General features: G+C 43.8%; 1 long non-coding RNA gene across 1 annotated transcript; it reads left to right on the top strand.

Annotated features, from left to right (window-relative positions):
* The first annotated feature begins 312 nt into the window (after positions 1–312).
* On the top strand, positions 313–11,754 carry LOC115651823. Its single transcript, XR_004000454.1, has 3 exons — positions 313–323; positions 6,402–6,411; positions 11,647–11,754. It is a non-coding gene; the product is annotated as an uncharacterized LOC115651823 (long non-coding RNA).
* The last annotated feature ends 1,295 nt before the right edge of the window (positions 11,755–13,049 follow it).

Genomic DNA, 13,049 nt, shown 5'->3' with positions numbered 1-13,049 from the left:
GATTTTAAGTTGACCAACTAAACTATCAAGATTTTTTGATATTCCCAAACAAAAAAAAAATCTTTAAATACCGAAAGTGAAAAAAACCTCTTACTAACCTTTCATAACTGTTGTTCTTTGAGATGTTTGCTCATGTCCATCCCAATCTAGGTGTGTGCGTGACCACGTGCACAGTTGAACATGTGGACATATGACCAGGTAGCAGCCTTACAGATCTCTTGGACTGGTACCTGTGCCAGGAAGGCTGCTGATGACACTTGTTCTCTAGTCGAGTGTGCCGTCACAATTGCTGGGGGAGGCACCTTCACCAGCTCATAGCAGTAGTGGATGCAGGCCGTGTTCCAGCACAAAATTCTCTGAGCAGACACTGGGCGACCTTTTATTCTGTCCCCCACCGCATGAACAACTGTGTTGACTTATGGAACAGCTTTGTTCTAACTATGTAGAAGGCCAGCACCCTCCTGATGTCCAGAGAGTGTAGCTTGTGCTCCTAATCTGACGCATGAGGGTTTGGAAAGAAGACAGGTAAGTATATATCCTGGTGAGTATGAAACTGGGAAGATTCAGGTCCTAGTGGGGAAGGGGGGGGGGAGAAAATGGGATCCCAGACATGAGGGTAGAGATGCTCCAGACCTTTCAAAAATCATGCCATCATGGCATGAGCGAAAATTGACCTGCCTTGGAATGGAAGATGGAAAGCCTAGATATAGATGAAGGTCCACCTGTCACTGACAGGGACAAACCTTGGAGTTTTAGGTGCAGCAGATAATCCAGGATCGCTTGCAGCAGAGCCTACTTTGCCTGAATACACCATTCCAAGGCCCAGCACATGAACGTTTCCCTTTAGCCAGGTAAGTTTCCCAGCAAGATCTGCTGAACCCGGGCCAAGCATGCCCATTCGTCTGCACTTAGCCATGCAGTAGCCAAGCCACCAATTTCAGTGCTTCCAGGTTTGGCTGCCGTGGTTCTGGGATAGCAGATCCAGCCAGAGGGGCAGCTGCAGCTGGATACTGCCAAAAGGCTCAGCAACATGCCAAACCAGTGCTGGTGAGACCACGTGGAATCTATTAGGATAATTCTCACCCTGTGTTGCTTGATGGTCACAAGGACCCTGTGACTCAGCAGCACCAACAGGAAGACATACATCAGCGCCCCTGACCAAGGAATGAGAAAGGCATCTGACAGGGAGCCCCTGTCCAATCCCCGGATTGAACAGAACATGTAGAATGTTCTGTTCTGCCTGGATGTGAACAGGTCCATCTGGGGAGTCCCCTACCCTAGGGGATTGTATTGACTGCCTCCGGATGGAGTGAGCACTTGCAATGAGATGAGAAGATCCTGCTGAGGTGATCCGCCAATACATTCTTGGTTCCAGGCATTTGTGTGGCATGCCATTCATCTGATAGCCACACACAAAAATCCCAAAGGTGGAGAGCTTCTTGACAAAGGGCTGAAGACCTGGCACTGCATTGCCTGTTGATGTAATACATTGCGGTGGTATTGTCCATGAGGACCTGCACCACCTTGCCTTTTAGGTGGGGCAAGAAAGCCAGGCAGACTAGGTGAATTACTTGGAGCTCACCGATGTTGATGTAGAGGGCCAGATTGTCCTTCAACCAATGGCCCTGGGTGCTCAGCTCACCCCGGTGGGCTCCCCAGACCAGGCCCGAAGCATCAGAGACCAGGGTTGGTCACGGGGATGAGGTTATGAAGGGGACTCCCTCCAAACCAGCCCAGGATCCAACCACCAATACAGGGATGACCTGATGTTATCCAGCACCCTGACTACTCAGCCTAGGTCATGCCTGTGGAGACGCACACCAATGCCAGCCACACTTGCAGAGGCTGGAGATGGAGCCGAGCATGGCTGACCATGTACGTACATGCGGCCATGTGACCCCACTGCTGCAGGCAGGTGTGAGCTGTGGTGAGCAGGTAGTTCTTTACGTAGCAGATCAGGTCTGACGTGGCCTGAAAATGCACTTACAGAAGGAAGGCTCTGGCTCATGTTGAGGAGAGAACTGCCCCAATGAACTCTATTTGCTGGACAGGTGTTAAGGTGGATTTTTTCTCATTTATTAAGGAATGCACCAGATCAAGGCTCCTCTGCACTTTCTCCTGAGACTTGCCCTTGAGGAACCAATTGTCAAGATATGGGAAGACCTGGGCCCCTCAACATCTCAGGTAAGCAGCCACTGGCACCAGAGGTTTCATGAACACCCTTGGGGCTGATGAGAGGCCAAAGGGCAGTGCCATGAATTGAAGATGGTGTCCGCTTACTATGAAATAGAGGCAATATGCACTCTCTGTGACCTTGGAATATGGAAATATGTAAAAACACATCCTTCAAGTCGAGGACAGTGTACCAATCTCCTGGATCCAGGGACAGGAAGATGGAGGCCAGGGAGATCATACAAAACTTCAGCTTTCTGAGAGACTTTTTGAGGCAACGCAGGTCCAGAATGGACCTTTTGTTTTTTGAATTAGGAAGTAGTGGAAATGGAACCCCTTTCCCTGTCATGTCTCAAGGGACCTCCCCCACTGCCCCTAAGTGCAGGACATTCTTGACCTCTTGGACAAAGAGTTGCTTGTGAGAAGAGTCCCTGAAGAGGGACAGAGAAGAGGGGTGGGGTGAGAGGGACAGCCGAAAATTGCAGGGTATAGCCCTGAGATACTATATCCAGCACTCAGTGGTCCCAGGTGACCCGTGATCAGGCTGAACAGTAGGGAAGAAGACAGTCAAGAAAAGAACAAGGTGGATCCAGCGAATTGACTGGGGTGTTGCCCTTGAGTGTGCCTTAAAAATGAGTGCTTCTGGCCCCTGGGATGCTTTGCCAGGCCAGGTTGCAGAGTTGAACAGGAGGAGGAAGGACAGCACCTCTAAAGCTCATGTCTATCCCTTCTCCTTGAAGGCACTTGACGAGGCTGACAAGGCCTTGGTGACGGAGGCAGCCTGAAGTGCTTCAGTGCAGACAGTGGCATATGATGCCCAGTGAGTGAAGTATGGCCCGCCCAAGTGTCCTTTAATCCATGCAGCCTCTCATCAGTCTGCTCCGAAAAGAGACCTTTCCCATCCAATGGTAATTCCTTGATAGAGGTCTACATCTCTTGGAACAGGCCAGTGGTCTAAAGCCAGGAGCTGTGTCTCACAACCACCACTGATGCAATGACCCTAGCCGCCAAGTCTACCACATCCCATGTCATCTAGAGAGAGCACTTAACCACTGCGGTGACCTCCTTCAACAGGGTGCCAAATTCCTGGACCAGATCCTGAGGGAGGGAGTTCCATAAGTTAAAGTTGTACCTGCCAAGAGGGAATGATGGTTCTCTACCAGAATTACAGACTGGTTGTTGAATAAGTTTTTCTCCCAAAAAAGTCCAGACTCTTTATTTATGGGAATTGAACTGGTGTGCCCCTGCTTGGTCGCAAAGACAACCAGCAAGACTGGAGGTGAGTGGGCATAAAGGTACTCAAACCCTTTGGTCAGGACAAAGTACTTCTTTTTGACCCTTTTGGAAGTGGGAGGGATGGACAAAAGAGTTTGTCAGACGGCCTTGATAATTTTCAGGAGCCCGTCGTGCACTGGTAGTGCAACACATGTTGGGGTAGAGGCTGACAGGAAATTGAACGAAGTATCCACCTGCTTGGCTATCTCCACCACCTCTCAGCCCAAGTTCTCAGCCACCCGTCGAAGCAGCAGGGCATAGAGTTCCTTAAAATTGTCTGGCATACTGGCCCGAAAGGGTCCTGGGACCATCTCATCCAGGGATGAGGATGACAACTGTGCTACCAGAGGAGGCTCCAGGGCATCATCCCTTGTGGGGATGGTTCTGGGGTGGACGCTGTCTCGTCTACCCTGACCTCCAAGTGGGTTTCAAGCACCTCATCCAGTGCCACTAGCTGTTGCTCTGAAGTGGGGGCAGAGGAGTGGTGTGAAGAGGGCATGGTCATCACTGGTATGCCCCACACACTCCAATAAGGCCAATGCACTGGCCACTGTCTGTGCTGCTCAGGCAGTGCCATAGATATAGACGTGGCCTCAGACGCTCATTCGTGCTGGTGGGGTCTTGGAGAGCGGCTGAATTGCCCTTCCGTGCTGGACAAATCCCCTTCCGGTGACCACAGAGGGGCCACCGATGCCTGTGTCTGCATTCTGACTGTCGTCACTGGAGACAGGTGTTTGGAGTGGGAGTATCAGTGCGGGTATTGAGGGGACCAGTGCCGGAGGAACTTGAATTGCAACAAGGAGTGCTCCCACAGGGCAGGCGACTCAGATCTGTGCTAAGAGGATGACCAGCGGGAAGGCGAACGGTGCCAGTGGAACGGAGACTGGTGCTTCCCCCAAGATGATCTGCATCAAGATGGTGGGGACTTCAAACGCAGTGCTGGTGACTGAGGATGAGCCCCTGAGGATCTGGGCTGCGATGCTGGAGATCTGTCGTGCAGAGATGGAGAGTGTTGCCTTGTCTCAGAGGATCAGCAATGCTCCACTGCCCCCTGAGGAGTCTTAGCGGCTGGCTTGCCCTCATGGGGAAGGTTTCCCACTTCCAGTGGCACATGTAGTGCTGGCAGTGTGGACGGAGGCCTCGGCTCTCTCAGTGCAGAAGAAGCTTGGGATGGTGTCGATGCCATCAGAAGTTTGGGTCCCCTATCGTTCCCGTGCACACACCTAGAGCGGAATGGACTTGAGCAAGCACTCAAAGAAGAAAATGTTTGCTGGATGCCAGCAAAACACACCAAACCAAAATGTCACAGTTTCCCTACAAACATTACATGACTGTGAAAAGTCTGGAAATAAACAGTTAAAGGTACTCAACCAATTCCCCACTGCCACTTCATCCTTCCTCAATATTACCCCATCTGACTTATACTGTGTAAAGCTTTTATCTACAAAATGTTAAGCATTTTATCCATATTAAACTTTAAAGACTGCTTTTACTGGTCCATCTCTGTACTCTCTCCACATTTCCCCTGGCCCCTGTATCCCACTTCTACCATCTTCCATACCTCGTCCCCTCTCCATGGCCCTCCTTTATGTCTGAGGTCTTCTACTCCAAAATTCACCCCCTTCCCACATACATTGCCATTTCCTACTCCATGTCCATGAGGCCCCATCTCCAGCTTTACCCAGAAGCCACCCATTCCAAAAATCAGATCACAGCCGGTGCCCCCAAGACAGTGTCCCTCCTCAGTCCCCCTTCTCCTCAGATATGTTTCCCTCCTCATCTCTTTCTCTCCCTCCCTCCCCTTCTCCATGTTCCATTTCTAGCTCAAACCAGCAGCTACAGCTGCACAGCCCAGAATCAGCAAAAAGAGCACTTTGGCATTTACCTTTACACAAGAAGTGACTATTGATAATGCAGCTGAATTCATTCTTGAATAGAGTCTGGGTTGTATACACACTGAGTTGAGAGTTTGAAGATAGTTTAACAAGCTTTCTCCTTAGTCTCCACTCTTTAGAACAAACTGAGGAGTCACAGGACAAGAGAGAGACCTGCCCCAAAAGAGAGTGGATAAGAGCAGTATTACTGAGCCCAAGCATTCAACAATTGTACGTTGGGCTCTTAAAAAACACATGAGATTTCGGTGGGGGGTCAGGGGATGAGGCGGGGTTTAAAGCCAGATTTATAAAACAATCACTTGATATTATTTTCGTTTGCCTTTCAGTATTAGAGAGGTCACATTTTCAAGCCTTCCCCCACCACCATCACAAAGACTAGAAACTTGCTCTTTTTGTAAATGCAAATTGAGATTCTAATATAATCGCATCCAGGAATTGAGGCTTTAAGAAAATACCCAAAATCTTGAGAGCTGGCAACATTGTAAGAATTTAGGCCCAGATCCTCAAAGGTAATTTGGGCACCTAATTCCCACAGAAATCAATCTAGGCCTTAGAGTCAGAGCTCTGAGACATTGCTCTCCTGAAACAGCTGAGCTCCTCATGACAATCTGCTGGTCCTCTAGCCAGCAGTCTCTCCCTGTGGAGGGGAGGAAAAAGGAAGAGGATATACAGCTTCTGCTCGCTCGTTTTCTATTAGTATAGCTCCACTGGTGCACTAGGTGATTTACAAGTAGTTATGATAATAACCCCACATACACATGCATAGCCATGGGTTTCATGGATCTTAAAGGCTAGCCTTAAACAGCAGGGATCAATCCATGAATATCCTCTCAATTTTACGAAGCAAAAATAGTGACAGATTTTCAGCCCTGGTGATTGGTTTAGGTCAGTTTGCATTTTCAAGGTTATTTTTAATAGAAAAGGACTGGAAATTGATTAATTAAAATATGAACATTGAGTTTGTTCTGAGGCAGGGTGTTTCTCGGTTCACAGGAGAGTATGTGTGGAAATCAATGAGAATTTTAATTCCCCCCTAACCATTCAGTTTCCTTCTTAAAGAAACCCTTGGGTTTGAACTGTTGTTGACTTTACTTTGAAAATGCATTTTTATCCTAGCTTCTGAGCTATATTTCTAAAAGTATCTTTGTTTTCTGTTCACCTGATTTGTACTGCTAAATATCAAAGGTCAAGTGTTCTCATTTGATGTTACTGGAATTGTTTTTATCTGAGCCCTGACTGGATTACAAAAGTCTTTAACAAAAGTCTTTTGATGTACCTGTCCTTAGTAACATTTTCTTTATCTTCTACAAGTCAACACTTCTGTCCTTCTTTAATAGTGTTGTCAACGCCAAACAAGTTAAAAAAGGATATTCTAGTTTTTGACTTGCTCTTTTGCATACATGCTACAGATGTCTGTGTAGTGTATAAAATGCTACACAATCTGCCTTATGTTCTGCTGTGCACTGCATCTTGGTATGCTAACATGTTTTATTGTGCTGTTTAAATATTTAATATATTTATTGCTATGTGTAAGAATACGTTTATTCAGTAGGGTCATAGAACCAGAAAAATATAGCAAACAACTGTAAGTTTGGTTCATAAATTCAAAGAACATTGTGGTCTTTTAGAATTCATTTGTTGCAGCTATCTTGCATGTCTATGTGATGTTTCAGTCCCTTCACACACATTTTAACTTCCACTGTAAATCTGACTTGCACTGACTATGTTATACTCTCTTATAGCAGCCAGTAGTCTGCACTCTACAGGACTTGTATATATTTTTCTTTAAACGTGAGTTAATTTGTTTCTCTTCTCATATGCATTAAATTGACTGGCTTTAGCCAGTGCTCAGGGCAAGAACACTGTGTAAACTTTTGCCTATAAACTGTGAGTGCACTTCGCTCCAAATCTGAGACTTTTGTATTGTTTGTTGGTATTCGATTCCTATTAAATTTGAATGCAGAGCTAGGTTTAATATCATCCCTGACAGAATAATATTGAAGATTTTATTATGAAATCACAGAATTTGCCAAGTGCAGGTTAATGAGATTAGGGAATTTGATTTTTCTGTTTTAATTCTATTGATATTAAATTGATATACTAAATCATCCATTAAATAACCATCTCAACAACTCTGTTTTTTTTTCTTCCCCCCCTCCTGATGAGACTTCTACTGGACTAAAATCTGCAGTTTCCCTGGAAACAAAATTACATGCCATTCAAATCCTTGAAGTTAAAACAGATTCTTCCTCTCTCTCATTCACCTGGTATATTGACTCTGAGTCAAACATGAGTCTCTGGGATCTGACATAAAAGTTTTAAATGAGGAAAGACATCAAAATATTGAAATAGAAATATGATTTTCTAAATGTCTAAGGAGTCTTAATTGAAAGAAAATAGTAATTTCAGAGAATTATAAAAATAATAATTTTCTACTTATAGGACACATTTTCAAATGCATGAATGGATAAAAATCCTCTTATACATATAGGCAATCTGGACCTGTGGTTAAGGGATTGGACAGGGCTCCAAGAGATCCAGCTTCAATGTCAAGTCACGTGCTCTCTCTGTGCCTCAACTGTCCATCTGTAAAATGGACATAAAACTTCATTTCTCCTGTCCTTTGTCAGACTTTTCTAATAAGTTATTAAATTCTTGGAGGCAGGGAATATTCTCATTTCAGTATGGGAATATATAGCACTGATCTTAGCCGAGTCCATTAGATGTTACTGTAACATGGGCAAAAGCAACAAATGCAAGGGGAGATACAAATTTCAAGGGGATGATTGGTTGCACCTATAGTAGGTGTATATTGAAGAGTTAGTGCTTGCAAGTTGGTGAGATTCTGCACGTGTAGCTCATTCCATGTATGAATGTCTGTGTTTTTTGGTTTCTATACTGTTTTTCAACCCATTTTCTTACCTTTTCTCTTGCAGAGAGCTGGCTTTATTCCTCTACAGGGGCTTGCCAAAGTAAGTACAATGATTGGTGCTTAATGAATACTAAAAAAGTGTTAACTATTTAAAACACAATTTTTTCAATACTTTTCCCATTCTTAGTTGGTTAGCAAGAATGGAAGCCAGGACTGTTTTTGTTGGGTTTTTTTTTGTTTTTGTTTTCACTGTTGTTGTTGGCTGTTGTTTCTGGTAAGTGTTAAACTTTGTAATTAAATGCATTTTTATCAGTGTACTGTGTTCAGCCTGTTATTTGTGGTGTGTTCCAGTAGAGCACTCAAAGTAGCACTCAGATGCTCTCAGGTTTACCAGGACCTGGATAGTGGGGCAGCTGTAGAGGGTTGGAGACAGACAGCAGTTAGCTTGGATTCTCCATTTCAAATGCCCTATTGTAGATGCATTTTCAGACTCTGTGCTCAAAACCTGGGAGTACCCTCCTCTGAATTTTCAGACAGCCTTTGAGCCCTCCTAGGGCTCTTGATAATAGACCTATGCACAATTGCCTCTTTGAAAATTTGGCATCATGAGTATGCCTGAAGGCATGAAATGATATATTCAAATATAAGTTAGGTTGAATCTATTTTGGAGCAGAACTTGAACATTTGCCTCACATTTATAGTGTTTTTAGTAATCATGCACATCCTAAGTCCAGCAGACCTCAACCTCAGCACTGGTGTTGGTGATGTTTAGTACAATTGAAGTAGCTGCTGCTGCTATTATAATACAAGAGTAATTAATCTGTATGTATATGTAGTTTATACATGCATGCCCAGATTCCCTTTCTACAAGGCAGTACAAAGGATACAGAATCAATACTGAGAAAGAATACAAAACAGAAAAGAAAAAAAAAAACAAAGCAGAACAAAAAATAATGATGGGGTGGTAGGAAAGAACCATAGAGGAATCTCTACAAAGGGGCACTTCCAACACCAGCCTCAAGAGAAGTTCCTTCCACCTGTGGGGATAAAGCTGGTGGGAGGGGAGGGCAAAATTGTGGCATGTGCTTTGTTGTGAGCAAGAAGAACAGACATTAGGGATGAGGGCGGGGAGGAATCAAAATTTATCCAGTAACAGAAGGAAAGAACCAAGCAAGATGAAAGCAAGTGTAACTTAGGTGAAAGTCTGAAAAGAAATGCAAAGTCATAGCAAGGCAAAATAATAATTACAAAACCACCCTGGTATTTGCATTGCTTATATTTGTAGCATTTAATGTCTGTGATGATGGGCAGTTTCTCAGAAGATAGGGACAAGCAAATTCAGAAATCTGATGAAGTCAAAATCCAAAATGACAAGTGGCACTTCTGCCATACTATGTAGGGGAAGAGGTAAATTACATTATAATTCACTGCCTAAAAGCAACACCAGGCAGAGATGAAGAGCCCTTGAATTAGCTCTTAGTGTTCTCATTACTTCTCTCCAAAAATAAATGTGGTAATGAGATATTTGTCATCACAGTTAGCCTTTAGGCAAGCACAACCATTTGGAGGTGGGACACCAACTAATTTCTGTGCCAGATTAAAACCACCAGTACTAACACATGTGTTGACTCACTTGGCTTGTGAGATCAAAATAGGTAACATCATTAATCAAGTAAGCTCTGGGGAACAGTGTTCAGAGAGACAGAGCTTATATTGGACATCAGACAAGACATGGGTTGGCCAAGTCACAAGATCTAAGCATAGAAAGCAATACAGAAACTCTGTGCAAGATTAAAGAACACCAGATTGCAGTCTCAGCAAGCCAATTCTCCAGAATTAAGTCTGGCTTTTAAAACACTTCCAGAAGGTCTGCTAGGCTGCATTTCTACCAGTGTTTGGAAAGGAATATCACAAATGTGGCAAGAAACAACACTTAATCACATGCCACAACGGCTAAATGTCCTATCCCAAATTTACAGGATTCACACCAAGACAGGAAAAAAGGCTATATTATTCACTGTGGATGAGACTGATGTCCATCCAGAGCATGATAATCCCAGGAGCTGATTCACCTTCCTGATGTGTGCAAACTCAGCCAGCACACCTACTAATCCAAAGAGGCAGGCATGAACACATCACACCAGTACTTTGTGAACTCAAGTCTGCCTGGCCATTTCCAGAATGTAAACTGACCCTGGCAAAGTGGGTGGGATTAGGACATAAATTTAAGCCCCTTATGAGCATTCTTGTGTGTCCTACCATTATTACAGATCCTAGTTGTGAAACGCCTTTCCAGAGGAAATCAGAGAGTTTAACTCTGACCATGTTCAGATCTAAATGCAAGACCCAACTCCGTGACAAATGCTTTTGCCCAGTAGTGACATTGTTCCAGTAGTAGAGTGTGGAGGAGAAATAAAAGACCAGAAGAAAAAGTGAAACCAAATTACAAAACAAAAATACAGACATGCACACTAAAAACAAGGAAGACTGTACAAATATTGCCTTTTTGTGGACATTTAGAGTACTTTCTGCTATTTTTAATTGTTGCATGGTGCTTTTTTAACCTTTGAGTTGGCTTGATAGCGTTTACTTCATTGCCTTTCTCCAGTGCTTAAAAACAAACAGAACAACAAAAACCCAACTCCCACAGAAAAGCAGCTGGAGACCCAGAATTCAGTCTCTAAAGATTTTCAGCAAGGATTGCACAGGGTCAGTCTCCCCCTGTCAAGTCCCAAAAAGGAATGAATTTATTTAAGTAACAACATTATAAAATCTTATGATAAAGAAACAAAAACATAATATGGCTATTTTATAATCCGTATAAGTTATATTCACAGTTACAGATAAATAAAGAAAACAAATTAAATCTAAACAGGTCAGTCCGCACAAACTCAGTGAAAAAACTCAGAGTTCCCAAAAGCTTCACCTGAGTCTTTGATCACCAAATCTACATAAACAGCTCAGTCAAAAACAACATCTTCCCTCCACTTACCTGTAGTAATCTTCATTTGGAATCAATGCAGACTTTTCATCCTCCTCTGTTGACATCACTGTTAGCCAGTCAGCTAACTGATTAACTAGTCACTCAGTTAAGTATATAGATTTAAAAACAAACAAACAAAACACAACCCCACACCCGGTACAAGAAAATATAAAACTTAAAATAGCAAGATATAAATGACTCTTTCCCCATTACCACATTTTAAAAAAGTGAGACAATTTAACTAAAACTGGGAGGAGTGGTAGATAGACTGGAGGGTAGGGATAGGATACAGAGGGACCTAGACAAATTAGAGGATTGGGCCAAAAGAAATCTGATGAAGTTCAACAAGGACAAGTGCAGAGTACTGCACTTAGAATGGAAGAATCCCAAGGACTGCTACAGACTAGAGACCCACTGGCTAGGCAGCAGTTCTGCGGAAAAGCATCTAGGGTTGGAGTGGATGAGGAGCTGGATATGAGCTGACAGTGTGTCCTGATTGCCAAGAAGGCTAACAGCATTTTGGGCTGTATAAGTAGGAGCATTGCCAGCAGATTGAGGGATGTGATCATTCCCCTCTGTTTGGCATTGGTGAGCCCTCATCTGGAGTACTGTGTCCCCAACTCTACAAGAAGAATGTGGAATAATTGGAAAGAGTCCAGTGGAGGGCAACACAAATGATTAGGGGGCTGGAGCACATGATTTATGAGGAGAGGCTGAGGGAACTGGGATTGTTTAGCCTGCAGCAGAGAAGAATGAGGGGGATTTGATAGCTGCTTTCAACTACCTGAAAGGAGGTTCCAAGGAAGATGGATCTAGATTGTTCTCAGTGGTACTGGATGATAGAACAAGGAGTAATGGTCTCAAGTTGCAGTGGGGGAGATTTAGGCTGAATATTAGGAAAAACTTGTTCACTAGTAGGGTGGTGAAGCACTGGAATAGGTTACCTAGGGAGGTGGTGGAATCTTCATCCTTAGAGGTTTTTAAGGTCAGGCTTGACCTTGACCTGGCTGGGTTGATTTAGATGGGGATTGGTCCTGCTTTGAGCAGGAGGTTGGATTAGATGACCTCCTGAAGTCCCTTCCAACCCTGATATTCTATGAAAATACAGTTTGGGAGGGAAAAATAATTTCTTTTACTTTAATTCTATACTCTGAATATTGTTTGATTTTAGCTAGCCAATTTCCCAGGCTTCCCTGTTGGAGGGTAACAATATCACTAACCTGATGCAACTTTAGGTTTGCCAATTCTGACTGATGCTATTCTGGGAGATTCCTTCCCCCTCAACATGACATAATGTCATTTTCTTAAAATATCCTATTAAAATCTCCCAGATTGCTTTCAATAGCCATCAGGAACTCGGTGCCAAATACTTCAGAGTTAGGGCAAACAACTTACTGTCTGCTCCTGGGCTCAGCTTCTCCCAGCTCACACAGGACACATAGCCCTTTGTAAAGCAGCTGCCCTGGCTAGTTACCTCATATAGTCTGACCCCAGTGACAGCAGTATCTGGAAGATGCTTCTGTGTGAACGGAATGCACACAATGTGAAGCTGTGAAGAAGAAATCAAAAGACAAAGTGAAAAAGCTGGATGATGCTGAGATAAATCAGAAACAAGACTTCAAGCAATTGCAGGCTGAAAATAAAGTGCTTGAAAAAGAAGTCAGAGAAGCACAGAAAAAATGATGACTTTCCAAAAGAAGAATAAAGAGATGTTAAAACATTTAGAGATTCTTAGGGTGCATGCAGACCTGGTTGCAAACACAGAAAAAAACAGGGGGAAAAGCAGCCTTTGGAGGAACTCCCTATGTGCATTAACAGTACAACAGAAAGAAAGACAGAACAAAGAAGATAA

Source organism: Gopherus evgoodei, chromosome 5, assembly GCF_007399415.2.
Source record: "Gopherus evgoodei ecotype Sinaloan lineage chromosome 5, rGopEvg1_v1.p, whole genome shotgun sequence".
In the NCBI taxonomy this organism is placed as follows: domain Eukaryota; kingdom Metazoa; phylum Chordata; order Testudines; family Testudinidae; genus Gopherus; species Gopherus evgoodei.
The sequence above is the reverse complement of the archived record's forward strand: the minus strand, read 5'-3'. Positions and strand labels throughout refer to the sequence as shown.